Source organism: Halichoerus grypus, chromosome 3 (genome assembly GCF_964656455.1).
Source record: "Halichoerus grypus chromosome 3, mHalGry1.hap1.1, whole genome shotgun sequence".
Classification (NCBI taxonomy): domain Eukaryota; kingdom Metazoa; phylum Chordata; class Mammalia; order Carnivora; family Phocidae; genus Halichoerus; species Halichoerus grypus.
Window position 1 is genome coordinate 201,550,078 of NC_135714.1, and position 15,720 is coordinate 201,565,797.

Consider the following 15,720-nt stretch of genomic DNA (forward strand, 5'->3'; position numbering starts at 1 on the left):
GCCCCCATATAGGGGAAGAAACAACCAGGAAACCCCAACCATCATTACTCAAGAATGTACACTGTCCCATGCTCCTCCTCTTCCTTGCCTTGTCGCTCTTGCTGCCTTGTTCAACAGGAAGACCCTGCCAGTCTTTAAGAGCTTGTTAAGAACAGAAATTTATGCTGTTAATTGGAGGCTGAAATCAAAGACTTCAAATACTCCTCTGGGGTTCATAAGCCACAGAGTGGCAAGTGTGCACCCCAGAGACTGATTATGGGATTGTCAATGTCCTTTGGAAGCAATACATTAAAACTTTGGTTTTTATCTTCCTGGGAGAGGATTCCACTGAGAATAAGATGATACTACAGCCCCAGTCTGGGGAAGGAAGATCTACATACATACTGGGTCAAATACAAAAGTGTACTCACACAGTGTGCCCCCAAGCATTTAAGGAATGTCACCAGCTCTCTGAAGTTCACCCCTAATTCCCAGGCTTAGAATCCCTGCCTTCAGGGTTTATCAGCTATGTCTTAAAAATAAGATTAAAGATCTAAAATTCAAGTCCCTAAAAGAAAAGACCCAGAATAATCAGGGGCACTGGCTGAGGTAAGAAAGGTTTCCAAAAGAGGGGGAAAAAAGTCCTACCTGACTCAAAGCCAGGCCTGAAGAAGGAAGACTTCTTTTCCTGCCTCTTAGAAGGTGGAGGAAAGAAAGCCTGCACTCAGCCTGGAGAAAGAAGGGCCTCCGGGCTCCCTATCGCCCAGCCTGCCCACCATGGATCATTAGCAGAAGTCACCAACTTTGGACCCAGGCTGCACACGTCATGGGGCCTCAGACTAGCGATAGGGCCATACACACCCTTTGTGGAACAACTCGAGGGTGGGAGGCAGGTTCACTCCCTTACTTCACCCCATTCGTGGGTCCCAGCTCTGTTTACATTGTCTTCAACCTGCCCTCTTCTACTGGGGCAAGTAGTTAGAATGGGGCTTTTAGCAGGGAGCTTTCATAAACCTGCTTATGGTGGGCTCTTGCACCCTATCTTCATGCCACATGGTCGAGGCTATCATGAAAGGCCCCCTGCCCATCCTGTCTTCATCACAGCAGCTGTGATCACAGAAGCCAGCTCTGACATCGGGGCTCCCCCACCCTGGGGACGCTAGCATCCCTGCCCTAGCTTTGTCACCAAGAGTCACGCTGGGAGCAGCCTGTGATTCTCTCCTTCTTCTTCCCCAAACACATTCTCTCACAGCCCACCATAATCTACTCTCCTCGGCTCTTGGGTGAAAAATCAGCCCAGTGAGGAAACTGAGGTTGTGCCATTATTCCAAGTGACGCAACAAAACCAGCCATCATGCCCAGTGGGTCCACAGAGAACAGACTCTTGTTGACCCAAAGCAAAAAGGGGGTACGCCTTCCTACCCAGCTCCTGTCCCCTTGGCTTCTCATTGGTCAGTTCTGTGAAGTGGTGTTCTAGAAGACACAGGAGCCCCAAGCAGTGAGACCCAGGAATGGAGCATCTGATTGGGTGAATTTATTTGTATAAAGATAGAATATTAGAGGAGGAGAAAAGTAGAGGTGGGGGATTCAGGTGGGTGAGCGCCAAGCACAACATGGCAATATGGGAGAATGGCTGGTTTTCTGGGGTAAGCAAGGTTCAAACTCTCAGTGACCTGCCAGACCCTCACAGTGCTCACCCACGCAAGCCAATTTTCTCCCCCCAAATCCAAGCAACTGTAGTTCTCTGTAAAGCCTCCAAGCTGTTCCGTGATACTCAGCACTTCTGTGATATCAGGAATGGACATCAGGCAGGACCCTGCCTCCCTCTCTCCCTTTCTTCTTGCCACCCCTTGCTCAAGACATGGAGCAGAATGCACCTTCAAGTTTCTTCCAAAATGTCATCGTTCTTAATACATTGCCTCTTTCTGGAAAACCTCTCTAGTTCCTCCTTTCCTGCTCTTACAGCCAGTCACTATACATGGTATCCGGAGAATGAGGGTGGTGAATGTTAGTTCAAACACACCTCCGCAGGGGGAAGCTTCAAGAAAGGAGAGCATATTTGTAGGAATGTCATCAGATTGGACAAGAAAGCAGGTCACGTTTTAAGGATACACCAAGGAGGGTTTACCTGGCATTACTTGAGAGATGAAGAGGACGACGAAGATGAGAAGGAGAAATAGCTTCATAGTGCCGAGTCCGTGGAGACCTTTTCGAAGTTCCTTGAAAAGAGAAGACAAATGGCAGTGTAACGGGGTTGGATAAAAAGTCGTTTAGAGCCTCCTCTTTTATAAGTTTGATTGAGGTGACTAAACACGGAAGAGAATGTCCACTGTGATCAGAGCACTAACTGAAATACATAGTGGACAATGAATGCCCGTAAAATAAACAAGGACAGCGATTAGCAACGTTTGGTGCAGGGCTGGGGTAATTTCTTTTGTTAGCATTTAACAAATCAAGGCCCCAGGAAGAACAGTAATGGTAGTAAAATGAAAATGACTAGGATTCATGGAACATTTACTCTACGAAAAACCTGGGATGGTTCGTATGACCTTTTTTCCCAGTTATTCTTAGGGAACGAGTATAATCTGCTACTGCAACTCCGAGTACAAATACAGTCACAATAGGACCTTGTATTTTTCCAATCATCTCTCTAGTGCTTCATAGAATGAAAACCATCACCTACCTCTTACAACTCACCTCCCAAGGCCCTATTCCCCCTGAAGAGGTGGGCCTTCTGGTCTCCAGAGATCTGAAATCTATTCTGTGCCCAGCCATGTCATGTCTCCTTAATAAGGACTGGTCCTGCCTCGTCTGACCAGGGAAATTCTCCTGCTCCAGCAATGACCCTGCTGATTCAGGTCCCTGTCCCGGCCATGGTGATGTCTCATGACTGAGACAAACTCGTGTTCTTGGCTCTTGTCCTGCCAAGCAAACATAGTTTCCAGCATAGGTGAAAGTGGAGGGGCTTTCCTCCTTAACCAAAGCCTGAAGAAGAACAAGTTCTCTTCCCAAATTAGGCCCTTGTCTTGAGGCCGGGGATTTAGTGCAACCTACCCCTCACATTTTACTTCACCTGCTGTCTCTCTTCTCTGTTACTGGGGTTTGGCTAGCTGACCCTGACCCAGAATCTCACAGAGCTCAGGAAATCCTCACCCAGAAAATCTTGGATTCCTCAAAAAACAATGATCCCCCTGATTCTGAATGAACACTTGTCTATAACAAGTATCCTCAGGAGTGGCTGACTCAAGGATTTTCATACCTTTCCCTCTTCTCCCTAGATAATGGTTGATAACTTGCCTTACACTTACATACGTAAGTAGAATCAATCAGGAAGAGGATACTGAAGGGGATTATTATCACCTTCCTGCAGTCAGAAGCAAAGTAGCCTTACTTTATGCAGGTCCTAATATGATCCCTAAATGTACACACGAGGAAAATAAGACTAGAGATATTCAGTACAGTGATAAAACTTGTATGCGGTGAAATCAAAATCAGAGTCAGGAGTCCGGGTCCAGATTCTGAGTTCTTTCCTGCTGTGAGATATTCCACTCGTCTCTTCACATAAGGATTGGCTCTTAGAATCCAGTAAAAATTATGCATTTTAAAAGAATAATAAGTTGGCTAATAGTCACTTCCCATAGACTAGTGATAATGTAGACATTAGGGCTTAAAAATAAAGGTTTTCATGATATTACCCCAGCCAATGTAAAAATTCACTGTATATAGCAGCAATGTCCATAATAGCTGAACTGTGGAAGGAGCCGAGATGCCCTTCAACAGACGAATGGATAGAGAAGGTGTGGTTCATATATACAATGGAATATTACTCAGCCATCAGAAAGGATGAATACCCACCATTTGCATCGACATGGATGGAACTGAAGGGAATTAGGCTGAGTGAAATAAGTCAAGCAGAGAAAGACAATTATCATATGGTTTCACTCATATGTGGAACATAAGGAATAGCATGGAGGACCACAGGGGAAGGGAGGGAAATCTGAAGGGAGAAAAATCAGAGAGGGAGATTAACCATGAGAGACTCTGGACTCCGGGAACCAAACTGAGGGTTACAGAAGGGAAGGGGTTGGGGGAATGGAGTAACCGGGTGATGGGTATTAAGGAGAGCACGAGTTGTGATGAGCACTGGGTGGTATATACAACTGATGAACCGTTGAACACTACATCAAAAACTAATGATGTACTGTACAATGGCTAACTGAACATAATAAAAAAAATTCACTGTACAGGGAAAATGTGTAAGAATAAACAAGAATATTTTTATAAAGAGTAACAATGGTGTCTTCCACCAATAATAACTTCCACCAGTTATTATTGTTTATAATGACAGTGAGGCTTGAAATATGTGGCAGAGCCCCCTCCCACCCCGCAACAGAAAAAAAACAAAACACACCAGAACAGAGAAGACACAAACAGACCACACGGACACCGACATTCAGTTTATGATAAAGGTAGCCTTTATGTGAGTGGGGAAGGAGGGCAGTGGACTATTTCTCTGATCAATCATGTACAGTTGATTGACTATTCATTTGGAGAAAAACTATTTGATAATCTAAGTGGAGGCGTGAAAATAGATTATAACCTTTTTCTCTATAATTTTTAGATTTTTGAGTGTTTCATACCGAACAAGTGTACATTGCTTGTATAACTGAAAAAAATCAAAAGACTTAATATTTATTATCGAAATTCCTAAAATATCAGAAGGATTAACTATGTTAGGATTTTTAGAGTCATACTGAATATGTCCCCCTAAAATTCATACAGCCTAATCCCCATAATCATGAAGCCTAATCCTCAACATGATGATATTTGGGTAGTCTTTGGGAGGTGATTAGGTCCCTGTAGAAGAGACCCCAGAGAGCTCCTTGTTCCTACCATCAAAAAGACAATCGTCTGTGACCCGGGAAATGGTCTCTCGCCCCTGGAATTTGCCAGCCCCTTGGTCTTGGGCTTCCAGTCTCCAGAACAGTGAGAAATAAATACATAAACTGTTGTTTATCAGCCACCGGGTCTATGGTATTCTGTTATAGCTGCCCAAACTAAGACACATACCATATACAAAATATGTGCTATCTATAAGATTGATGGTACCATTTAAAATCTTACCTGTGTTAGTGAATTTGTAACACTTTTCCTCTAACTCTATTAATTTTTGCTTACATATTTTGAAAGCACTTTTAAGGGCTTACAAATTTTTTTAAATTTGTTTTTGAGAGAGAGAGAGAGCGCAAGCAGGGGGAGGAGCAGAGGGAGAGGGAGAAGCAGACTCCCCACTGAGCAGGGAGCCTGATGCAGGACTCAATCCCAGAACCCCGGGCTCATGACCCAAGCCGAAGGCAGATGCTCAACTGACTGAGCCACCCAGGCACCCAAGTGCTTACGAATTTAAAATGATTACATCTTTCTGGGTAATTGAAATATTTATCATTATGCAGTAACACTCTCTTTACCCAACAGGTTTTTTTTTTGTTTTGTTTTGTTTTTTTGGTGTGGTGTCTATTTTCCTGGATAAACAGCTATGCCACCTTTTCGTTATGATGCCCCTAGTTCTCTTCCTTTTTTCTTAACCTTTCCAAGTCCTTAAACTTTGTGTCTCTTGTAAATAGCATACAGCTGGAGTGAGTTCTTTCCCAGTCCGATCATTTCCATCTTTTCATGGCTCACATTTATTGTAATTGCTAATACATAGGGATTATTGTTAACGTTTTATTCTTACTGCTTATTTCCTTTTTCTGTGTTGTTTTGCCTCCTTTTGTGCCTTTGTTAATTGAGTCCTTGCTTCTTTGTTTTCTTTTCCCATTTTTTTCCCTCTACTGGCTTGGAAGTTACATACTAGGTTTCTTTTGTGTTAGAGGTTGTGCTTGGAATTCTACCATGCACACTAGGAAAAGTCTAAAGTTAACACATTATCCTCTCTCCTGATCAATAGAAGAACCTTAAGACGTCAGTTGTGATCACCTCCTTGTAACTCACAGAAACACAGAAAAGCATGGTGGTCACCAGGTGCTGGGGGATGGAGGAAACAGGGAGATGTCGGTTATAAAACACAAAGTCTCAGTTATGCAAGATGGATAAATCCTGTGGAGCTGATGCAGGGCCTCATGACTATGGTTAACAACATTGTACTGTTTGTTGTAAATTTGCTGAGACAGGGGCACTTGGGTGGCTCAGTCAGTTGGGCGTCTACCTTCCACTCAGGTCATGATTCCAGGGTCCTGGGATCGAGCCCCGCATCGGGTTCCCTGCTCAGCGGGGAGCCTGCTTCTCCTTCTCCCTTTGCCCCTCCCCCTGCTCCTGCTCGTGCTCTCTGTCTCTCTCTAATAAATAAATAAATAAATAAAATTTAAAACTAATGTCACAGACCAGGAATAGTCAAGTCCCGTAACCCCTGCAGGCAGACTGAATGGGAGGTCAGTGCCAGTGAAGAACAGCAGGGAAACTAACATCTGCATCCGTATCTGGATATCTTTACAAACGCTGATTTACAGCTGGTAATAAATAGTCCGCTGTTCATGTACAAACTTGCACTGAATTTTCTTTAGTTGTTCATTGATGGGGACCGGGTCTTAGAAATGGTCCTCTTTATTACTCGTCGTCACAATTCCTGTCACACTTCCATCTTTTTCCTGTGACTGTTTAGGTTTTGGAGGGATGTTAATAAAACTTATCTGTCCTCTTTGTCCTCCAGCTTCCCGGTCACCTTGTGCGACCTCCTGCCTCCTCTCCCCACTACGTCCAAGTTTGCTTTGTAAATTGCAGAAAGTATGCTCCCTCTGCAGAGGCAGGACAGGGACATTCGTAGTGGATAGGCGACTTACTCAGGACACGACAGCAGATGTCATGCCCTGAACAAGAAAAGTGAACAAGGAAGATACAATAATCACACCTATCCCAGGTGTGAGCCACACAGCATAAGCCTTCTGAGCTGCCCTTGGGGTTCCTCTCTGGATGGTCTCTTGCTACACCTGCGTGTGCCCAGTACCACGCCCCTAGCGCGGGGCTCCTCGATAGCTCCTTCCCACTGGGCACTTTACCTGCTGCACGAGCACGTCCCAGGACCAAGCCCTGTCCTCACATCCCTTCACCCCACTCTAGGGGACCCTTTCCTCTGCCTCCCTGCGATTGTTAAAGAAAACCATAACTTACCTTCTATGTGGATAGAGTATTATAGACCAGCCAAAAGAAAAGTCTTCGATTATGCTCCTTTAACTGATGGTGTCATCTTGCTATTTAACTAAACTGCGTCTGGTTTCTGCATCTGCGAAGTGGGGCTGATAAACCAAAACACTCGAAGGATTCCATGGTATGTGAATGAAAATGCTTTTGCAACATTTAAAGCATAATATAAATTTTATTCTTACATTGTCTCCCTCTCACTGACTACCCCTTCATGGAAAACAACTGTTCCTTTAATTGATCCTAACGATACAATAATTGATTAGTGAGACTCGCACGTTGTTTGCTTTTACTTGGACAAGGGAGCCATGCTTCGGATCCCGGCGTCAGGGCTCCTCAGTTGCTCTACTTCTCTAATCAGCTCCTCTTTACTTTGCAGCAAATGGTGAACGCCCGGCAGCGGCCTTGGAAGGGCTCACAGTTTGGCGTCCCTTGCTTCAGGCAGATCCCACCACGAAGGTAGCAGGGTCTTTCAAAATTGAATGCCCTGGTGCCATCTGCAAAATGAAAAGGTGCTTGTATGAAGCTGAAGGCATGGGGAGGAACGCTGGAGACTCCGGGGAGGGAAGCCTTGTCTCTCCCAGCCCAACACCGACAGCCGGCAGCTTGGCTCCAAGAGCGTCCCCACTCATTCTGCCGCAAGACATCACTGTCAGTGACAAATTGTCCTTCCGGAGGTGGGGACAACTGGGCATTAACTGGAGGGTAACCTGAGCCACCCGCTGCTCCTCATCAATCCCCCCAGCTCCAGCCCCAGCCCCCTGACAGCCATCCCCGCTCTCACAGAACCGTCTGAAGGAAGCTTGCCCAGCGAGACTCAAGGTCACCACCGGGACGTGAGCGGCAAGCGGCCCCCAGCCAGGCCCATGTCAAGGATCTTTGTCTCCAACAGGTGATTCAACGGCTTGTCTCCAATCATCCCGTTCATCCACAGGGGAGGGGAGGGAGCAGAAGACAGCTACCTAGCAAGCCCTTTCCGCAGGACGTTGTAAATTCCCTTCAAGGAATTTTTAACCTTGTTAGGAAGTAATTTTGGGGTGTAGAGATGGTCTCTGAGCAGCCCCCTGATGCTACGCTCTTGGACTATGGTGGACTTGGGGACAGGACAGAAGATAGTAATGACAAAAACGGGCGTCGTGGCTGGTATTTACCGGGCAATACCTGGAAGATGATAAAGGCAGCGGTGAGGACCACGTGGAGGAGACTCATTGTTACAGAGCTGAGCTTCGCCAAGGCCTGATGGTGAGAAGCAAGAGGACAGAGTCAGAAGCCCAGGGTTCGGTGTCAGAGGAGGTCACAGCAGCCCAGGGGCTGGTGTAGAGATGAACTCGCACTGTCTGAGGCCCCGCTCCTCTGTCTTCGGCAGGAGTGGCCACAACAGCTGCCTGAGCCCCAGCTGCTTGCCTTGTTTTTCTCTCAGCTTGTGGGTTGAGGCACCACTATGGTTTTTTTTTTAACTAAGTTTTTTATTGTAATTCCGGTATTGTTAACATACAATGGGATGTAAGTGTCAGGTGTGCAACGTAGCGATTCAACACTTCCATACGTCAGCCCGTGCTCATCACGACAGGTGCATGCCTTCATCCCCAACACCTGTGTCTCCCAGCCTCCCATCTCCCCTCTGGTGACCATCAGTGTGTTCTCTAGAGCTAAGAGTCTGTCTCTTGGTTTGCCTGTCTCTCTCTCTCTTTTTTCCTTTGCTTGATTATTTTGTTTCTTGAATTCCACATGAGTGAAATCATATGGTGTTTCTCTTTCTCTGACTGACTTACTTCATTTAGCATAATACTCTCTAGCTCCATCCATGTCATTGCAAATGGCAAGATTTCTTCTTTTTTAATGGCTGAACAATATTCCATTATATATATTATTATACCATATATATGTATATATAATATATATATATATACTATACCATATATATACCATATCTTCTTTAAAAGCCATTCAATGAGCACTTGGGCTCCTTCCATATCTTGGTTATTGTAAATAATGCTGCTATACACAAAGGGGTGCATGTACCCCTTTGAATTAGTGTTTGGCATTTTTGGGTAAATACCCAACAGTTCGATGACTGGATGGTAGGGTAGTTCTATATTTAGAGTCACTGTCATCTGGCCATGCCAGGCGCAGCTGGGGTCCATCCAGCCAAAGCCGGAGCTGCAGCCCCTGAAGGTGAGTGGGAGAGCCAACAGCCAAGCTGCTACAAAAGGGGAATCAAGTGAGTTCCTCACAGAGAGGGAAGTTCATTAGCAAAGAGTTTGAGGCAAGCTGATGGGATGGTCCAGGGCTCCTTATGGAAGATCCAGAACCGTGGTGGCTTGGCTACACCCCTCCTAGAGAATCCACGTTGAAGGAAGAAAGAATTCATACTGGTTATAAATTCGGGGAAAAATAGGCCTAGTTATTTCTAGGATTTGAATTTTATCATTGACTCTCACTTCAATTAATTACTTTTCTGAGTAGAAAAAATAATACTTACACATGGGAAAACTGCAAATAATAGAGAAATGTAAAAGCTGAAAGGTAAAAACAACCCATAGCCCTACCTTTCAACTACCTTTCAGTTTGAACCACTATTTACAATTCTGAGTACTTCTGTTCTTTTCCCTTGTGAATTAAATCATGTAAATATTTTTAACTTTAAAATATAAAATTATACTTCATAACCAGGTCCACTGCAGTTTTTTTCCCCACTTAAATATTATCTTGGACATTCTTTAATGTCTATTCAAATACATTTGCTTCACATATTTGTGTGACTATACATATATCTTTAGAAATTCATAGGACTCCTAACATTTGTATAAATCCCTAGACACGGAACGTCAACCTACCTGCGTATTTCAACTTTTAGGGGTATTGCCCGCCTACCCACTTGAGAAACTGCTCTACCACTTTATCTGCTTACTGACAATGTGTAAAAATACCTTTTGACTGTTGATATTCTTATCAGTACTGCTTATTATCGATTGCTTCATTCTTTGCAAATCACATTAGTGAATAATAACAGTGCCTGTTTGCTTTAATATATCTTTTTAACATTATTTCGGGGGTTGAGCATTTGTTAAAAATATTCATTGGTTATTTTTTCTCTTGGTACCTGTTCACACAGTTCATTTGTTTCTCTATTTTCCTATTCATCTGCTCTTACTGATTTCTGAGAACTCTATGTTTATTTAAGGTCATTAATCCTTTATCACATGTCTTGCAAAAAGTGTTCCTGGCTTCCTGTTTTCTTTTCTCTGACTCATCTAGTAGCCAGAATTCGTGGCTACTCTCAATGATTACTTTTTAATTTGCTCACCTTTGGTTTTCTTAAAGATACCTGTTTTGTCTGTGTGTTTACCTAATTATGTCTGTATTCCCGGTCAGTTTCATCCTCAGATCTTTGGCACAGAGATGGAAACTGTTCTGAAAAACTGTGACAGATGTGGGGTTCCAGCAGTGATATGAAGACTGGTTCATGCCCTGCTCAGAAATACAAATTTCCCAAGCCCACCGCGATGCCCCCATGCTCTAATCCTGTGCTACCTCGGAGGAAAGGCACATGTCTGAGTTTATGTCTCTGTTCTCTTAAAACACCGAGTCTTGCACAGGAGAGAAACAAAATCACACATGACGGGCAGGGATGGACGATGACCAGGCCTACCCTGAAGTGACAATACTGCAGGACACCCTGGAGAGAGGAGATGGGGCACCTAATCTTAACTTTGCCAGGTATCAAATGCCCAGAAAGGCTCGGATCGTGGGGTGGATTCTGTTCTTGTCCACTCTTCCGTGTGTCTCTTCTTGCGGCGTGCTTGCATGATGTTAACTGGCATTCAGTACCATGGAATATGACTCAGACATAAAAAGAATGAAATCTTGCCATTTGCAAGGATGTGGATGGAGCTAGAGAGTATAATACTAAGCGAAATAAGTCAATAAGAGAAATACCATATGATTTCATTCATTTGTGGAATTTAAGAAACAAAACAAATGAGCAAAGGGAAAAGGAGAGAGAAGCAAACCAAGAAATAGACTCTGAACTCTAGAGAACACACTGATGGTTCCCAGAGGGGAGGAGGGTGGGGAGGTTGGGGGAAACAGGTGCTGGGGATGAAGGCGTGCACCTGTCGTGATGAGTGCCAGGTGATGTATGGAAGGGTTGAATCACTATATCGTACACCTGAAACTAATATTACACTGTATGTTAACTAACTGGAATTTAAATGAAAACTTAAAAAAAGAAAAGGAAAAAAGTTATATGCTGATTTTCTGCTGTGCAGGGATCAAGGGTCAACTCTATAATCTTCCTAATAAAATGTTTTAATGTGGCATTAAAAAGAAAAAAAAAAAAGAGTCAAGCCTCCCTTCTAGTCCTTGTCGGGATTCACTGCCACTCTTAGTGAGTCAGTCTTACAAACTTACTTTTTAACTACTTAATCAAGTTAAAAACAAGTTTATTGCTTTGTTAACTGACACCACATTGAAATGACAGGTTTTGTTTAAGAAAAGCTGATGGTTGATGATTGAGTCTTTCCAAGAACAAGGTTTCTGCTTCCATGTTTTTGCCTTTTTTGAACGTACCCGTTTTGTGTCCTTCAAAACACTTCTTCATCTAGATCCAGAGCACTTCTTGTGACTTCATTTCTAGATATTTTACATTTTCTCTTTGTATTTGAGTCACTTTCTTCTCACTTGGTATTTTATAACTGGCTCCCGTTTGCACAGAAAATGCTATTGATGACCCACAATGGTTTTGTCACTTGCCCCATTGGTTGGACTTTGATTGATCTTCTTGTGGTGACTCCTCAATGGTTTTTCAAGCACAAAATCATAAATCTGCAATAATTATGATTTAACCCCTTAATTCTGAGGTATGGACTTGCTATTTTTCTCCTCTCATTGACTTGCATAGACTCACAGTCGTTGGAAGATCACCTCACCCAGCCCGCTTGCTTAGCAGAGGGACCAAGAAATGCTCCCTATCACTTCTGAGATCAGTGGCCCTAGGCAGTTCTGAGAGGTGTGCGTGGACCCAAGGGAAGACCTGAGGATGAAACTGACCGGGAATACAGACATAATTAGGTAAACACACAGACAAAACAGGTATCTTTAAGAAAACCAAAGGTGAGCAAATTAAAAAGTAATCATTGAGAGTAGCCACGAATTCTGGCTACTAGATGAGTCGGAGAAAAGAAAACAGGAAGCCAGGTCAAGCAATTGACTACTTGACTATGGTCAAGACAACGTCATGGCCAAGCCTGCAGGAGACCCCGCCCATTCTGCAGGACTCCTTCCCAGTCACTACAATGCAAATTTTGCCTTATTTCCCCCATTTTATTCTTTCTTGTTCTCTTATTCCTCCCTTCCTGGGTCAAAGAGCAACTTCCTTAATCCCCAAAACCAAACAAGATTTTTCAAAAATAGATTTAAAAAGAAAGTTTTTTTTTTTTTTTTTAAATAGATGCCTCAGTAGTTTTTTGTTACATGTGAATTCTTCCATGAAAACTTTTGATTTTTCTTCCAGGACTTGATTATGAATTTCAACTCACGCATTAAGCACAGGCTGTGGTTTCAGCCCAGATGTCCCTGGGGATCAGAAACCAGCCTGTGTCCAGTGAAGGGAATGAGAGGGTTTTAAGGACAACACTATCATTCAGTGCTTCTGTGACCCCCGGCCTGAGTCCACCACTCTCTCGGGGCCCAGAGTTGACATGAGTTTATGTCAAGATTTCCATTTGACAAGTGAGATCCAGAGAAAATCCATTTTGGGTCTAGGAATTTGGGCTGTTACTATTTATAAGCTCTGAGAGGAATCTCTGGAGGATGTAGGGAAGGGGAGAAAAAATTGTCAAAACTAAGGGGGGGATTGATATTTTTAAGGAAAGAAAGTAGAAATGAAGGGAGGGAGGAGGACAGGAAGAGAGAGAGAGAGATCATGTGAATCTCATAAAATTTTCCCCGAGCATTGGGGCAGTGAGGCCCCCGAATCTGCCCCCCTGGCAAGGTGCCTTCCAGAAGGGCAGGCCACAGAGCAGATGGCCCCAGGTCAGCACTTCTGTTCCCTTCTCTACAAAGAGAAAACAAAATACCGACGGCTGTGTTCTCTGCCCACTCCCTGTCCTACGGAGGTCTGAGCTGACTAGCACCATCCTGAGCAAACAGATCTCACTGAATGACACCTCTCTGTCTCTCACTAGAAAAATAGAACCATCTCCTTGATCATGAACCAGCTGGAAGTCCTATTAGCTGTTGACCCATATGTCACCTAGGAGCCCACGAGGTCTTGAAAATTCACGACTAGGTCTGTTTACTCTTTGTCTCCTCAGTGTTGAGCTCTTCAGTATGAACCAGACAGAGAATAACTTTAGCTTCAGTAGGAATAGGAAACACCTTTCACAATCCACATAAACCTGGAATTCACCACTCTTCCCTGGGCTAACCTATCACCTGCCTGCAGACATTCACCAGGCTCTCCTGAGCCTCCCCTTCTCTGCTCTGAAGAGCCTCTGACCCTCAGACAGGGGAATGAATCAGTACCCACCTCGGAGTACACTCCACTTTGCTAATGTCCTGCTTCTGGTGAGAATCCAGGCAGGTGGCCTTTCAAGCTCCCAATATTTTACCTTAGGTCAGTTTAAATGAACTACATCATCTTATACCTGCAGATACGTGGCTTGTGGTCTTCTGCCACAGAGCCGTAAGTCTGAAAATGAGCACCCATGTGCCCAGTGACGAGTAACAGGCATCAAGCGCTCCCCATGAGCAAAGCATTATGCTAGATGCTCTCCACGATCCGTGCATCTTGAGACAACCCTTAGAGATAGGTTCTCACAATGACTCTGTTCTAGAGATGAGGCAACAGGGCCACACAGTGGCCAAGCAGGAATTGAACTCGAGTTTGAGTCAAACCTACGCTCATAGCCATTGTGCGAATTCACTTCATGCAGCCTAGACTCTTCCACAGAAATAGCTCAGGTGTCTCGAGAATATTAGAGAAAATAAGTGGGACATTCAGATTTGGGATGGTAGGCTCTGGTTTCGGCTCTGCCTCTGACTTCTGAGTCATGTCACCTCCATCCCTCATCTACGAACTCATAGAATTGAGGTAGGTGACATCCAGAAATGCCTCCTCACTTCTGAGATCAGTGGCCCTAGGCACTTCTGAGAGGTGTCCGTGGACCCAAGGGAAGAGCGTAAACTGTGAGAAGGAAGTGCTTGCCCCGTGGTTGGGACCTTCTGCCTGGGAACAAGGGAACTTAGCCTTGAACACACAGCCCTGTCCCAGATCCTCCCCAGTCTGCTCCCTGCGGAGCACTCACTCACCTCCTCTCCCTCCTGTGGGCAGCGGGGCGGCTTCCTCAAGCTCTTCTTCATTCTCCAGTGCTTGTTCCTGGAGGTGCCCCTAATGGCCTGACCTTGTTCTGATCCCACTGCGCTACTGAACCAGAGAAACCACTGAGTGGGTCGTTTCCAGAGGAGCAGCACGCTCCTGGCGGGGAGCCAAGGGCTAGCGACAGATATTCCTACTAGCATTGGTAAATGTGGTTTTCCAGTGGACGCCTGGCCTAATCAGCAGAAGTTCTGGGGACAGGAGCCCACAAAGGTGCCAGACAACTCAGTGCGTCCCTGCTTCTCAGGAAGGTCCTGGGGGAGCTACTTGCCCTCACCCAGAGCTAAGCAGGCCCCCAGTGTAGGAGGTATGAAGGGATCAGGGGCCAGTGTGTGGCCTCAGAGAGCATGTTGCAAGAAGGGAAACAGACCATGAGAACTAGGAGATGTGGAACAGATGAGAAGGGGGGGGGGGACTAACTTCTATGAAGTCGTGGGACTTCTTTAGGGCTAAGATTATAAACAAATGGAAAATGTAAGATCTCTGCACAGAAGGGAGTAAATTGAAAGGAAACATACCAAGAGCCAAATGAAATAAAATATGCCTAGGGAGACAGATATGGAAACAAAGCATTACACCATGACTAGACCAAAGCTATAGGCACAGAGGGAGCTGTGAAGCGGGAGGGCCACAGGGAGGCTGGTAGTCATCCATGTGAGAGACGTGAAGCATGTTGCTATCTTTGGTGGCTTGGTCGGTGCGGTGAGGGTGCGCCAGGGGAGTGCATTTGAAATAAGTGGACAAAAACCAGTTTGGGTTGAAAACCACAGAAATCATTTGGGAATATTATTATAAAGTGCTCATAAGGGGCACCTGGGTGGCTCAGTCAGTCAAGTGTCTGCCTTCGGCTCAGGTCATGATCTCAAGGTGCTGGGATCGAGTCCCGTGTCGGTCTCCCTGCTCAGCGGGGAGTCTGCTTCTCCCTCTCCCTCTGCCGCTCCCCCCCCTCGTGTTCTTGCTCACTCTCCTCTCTCTCTCAAATAAATAAAATAAAATCTTTTTTAAAAAGCATGCTCATAAAAGAAAATATATCATTATTGAGTTGAGTTTGGATTCACCAAGAGAAACCCCGGAGTCAGAATACCTGGGTTGTGCTCCAGGGACACCACCTGAGCAGGCAGCTTCTCGGTTGCGGGCCTTAGTGTCTATCTGGAAAATGTGAAGAC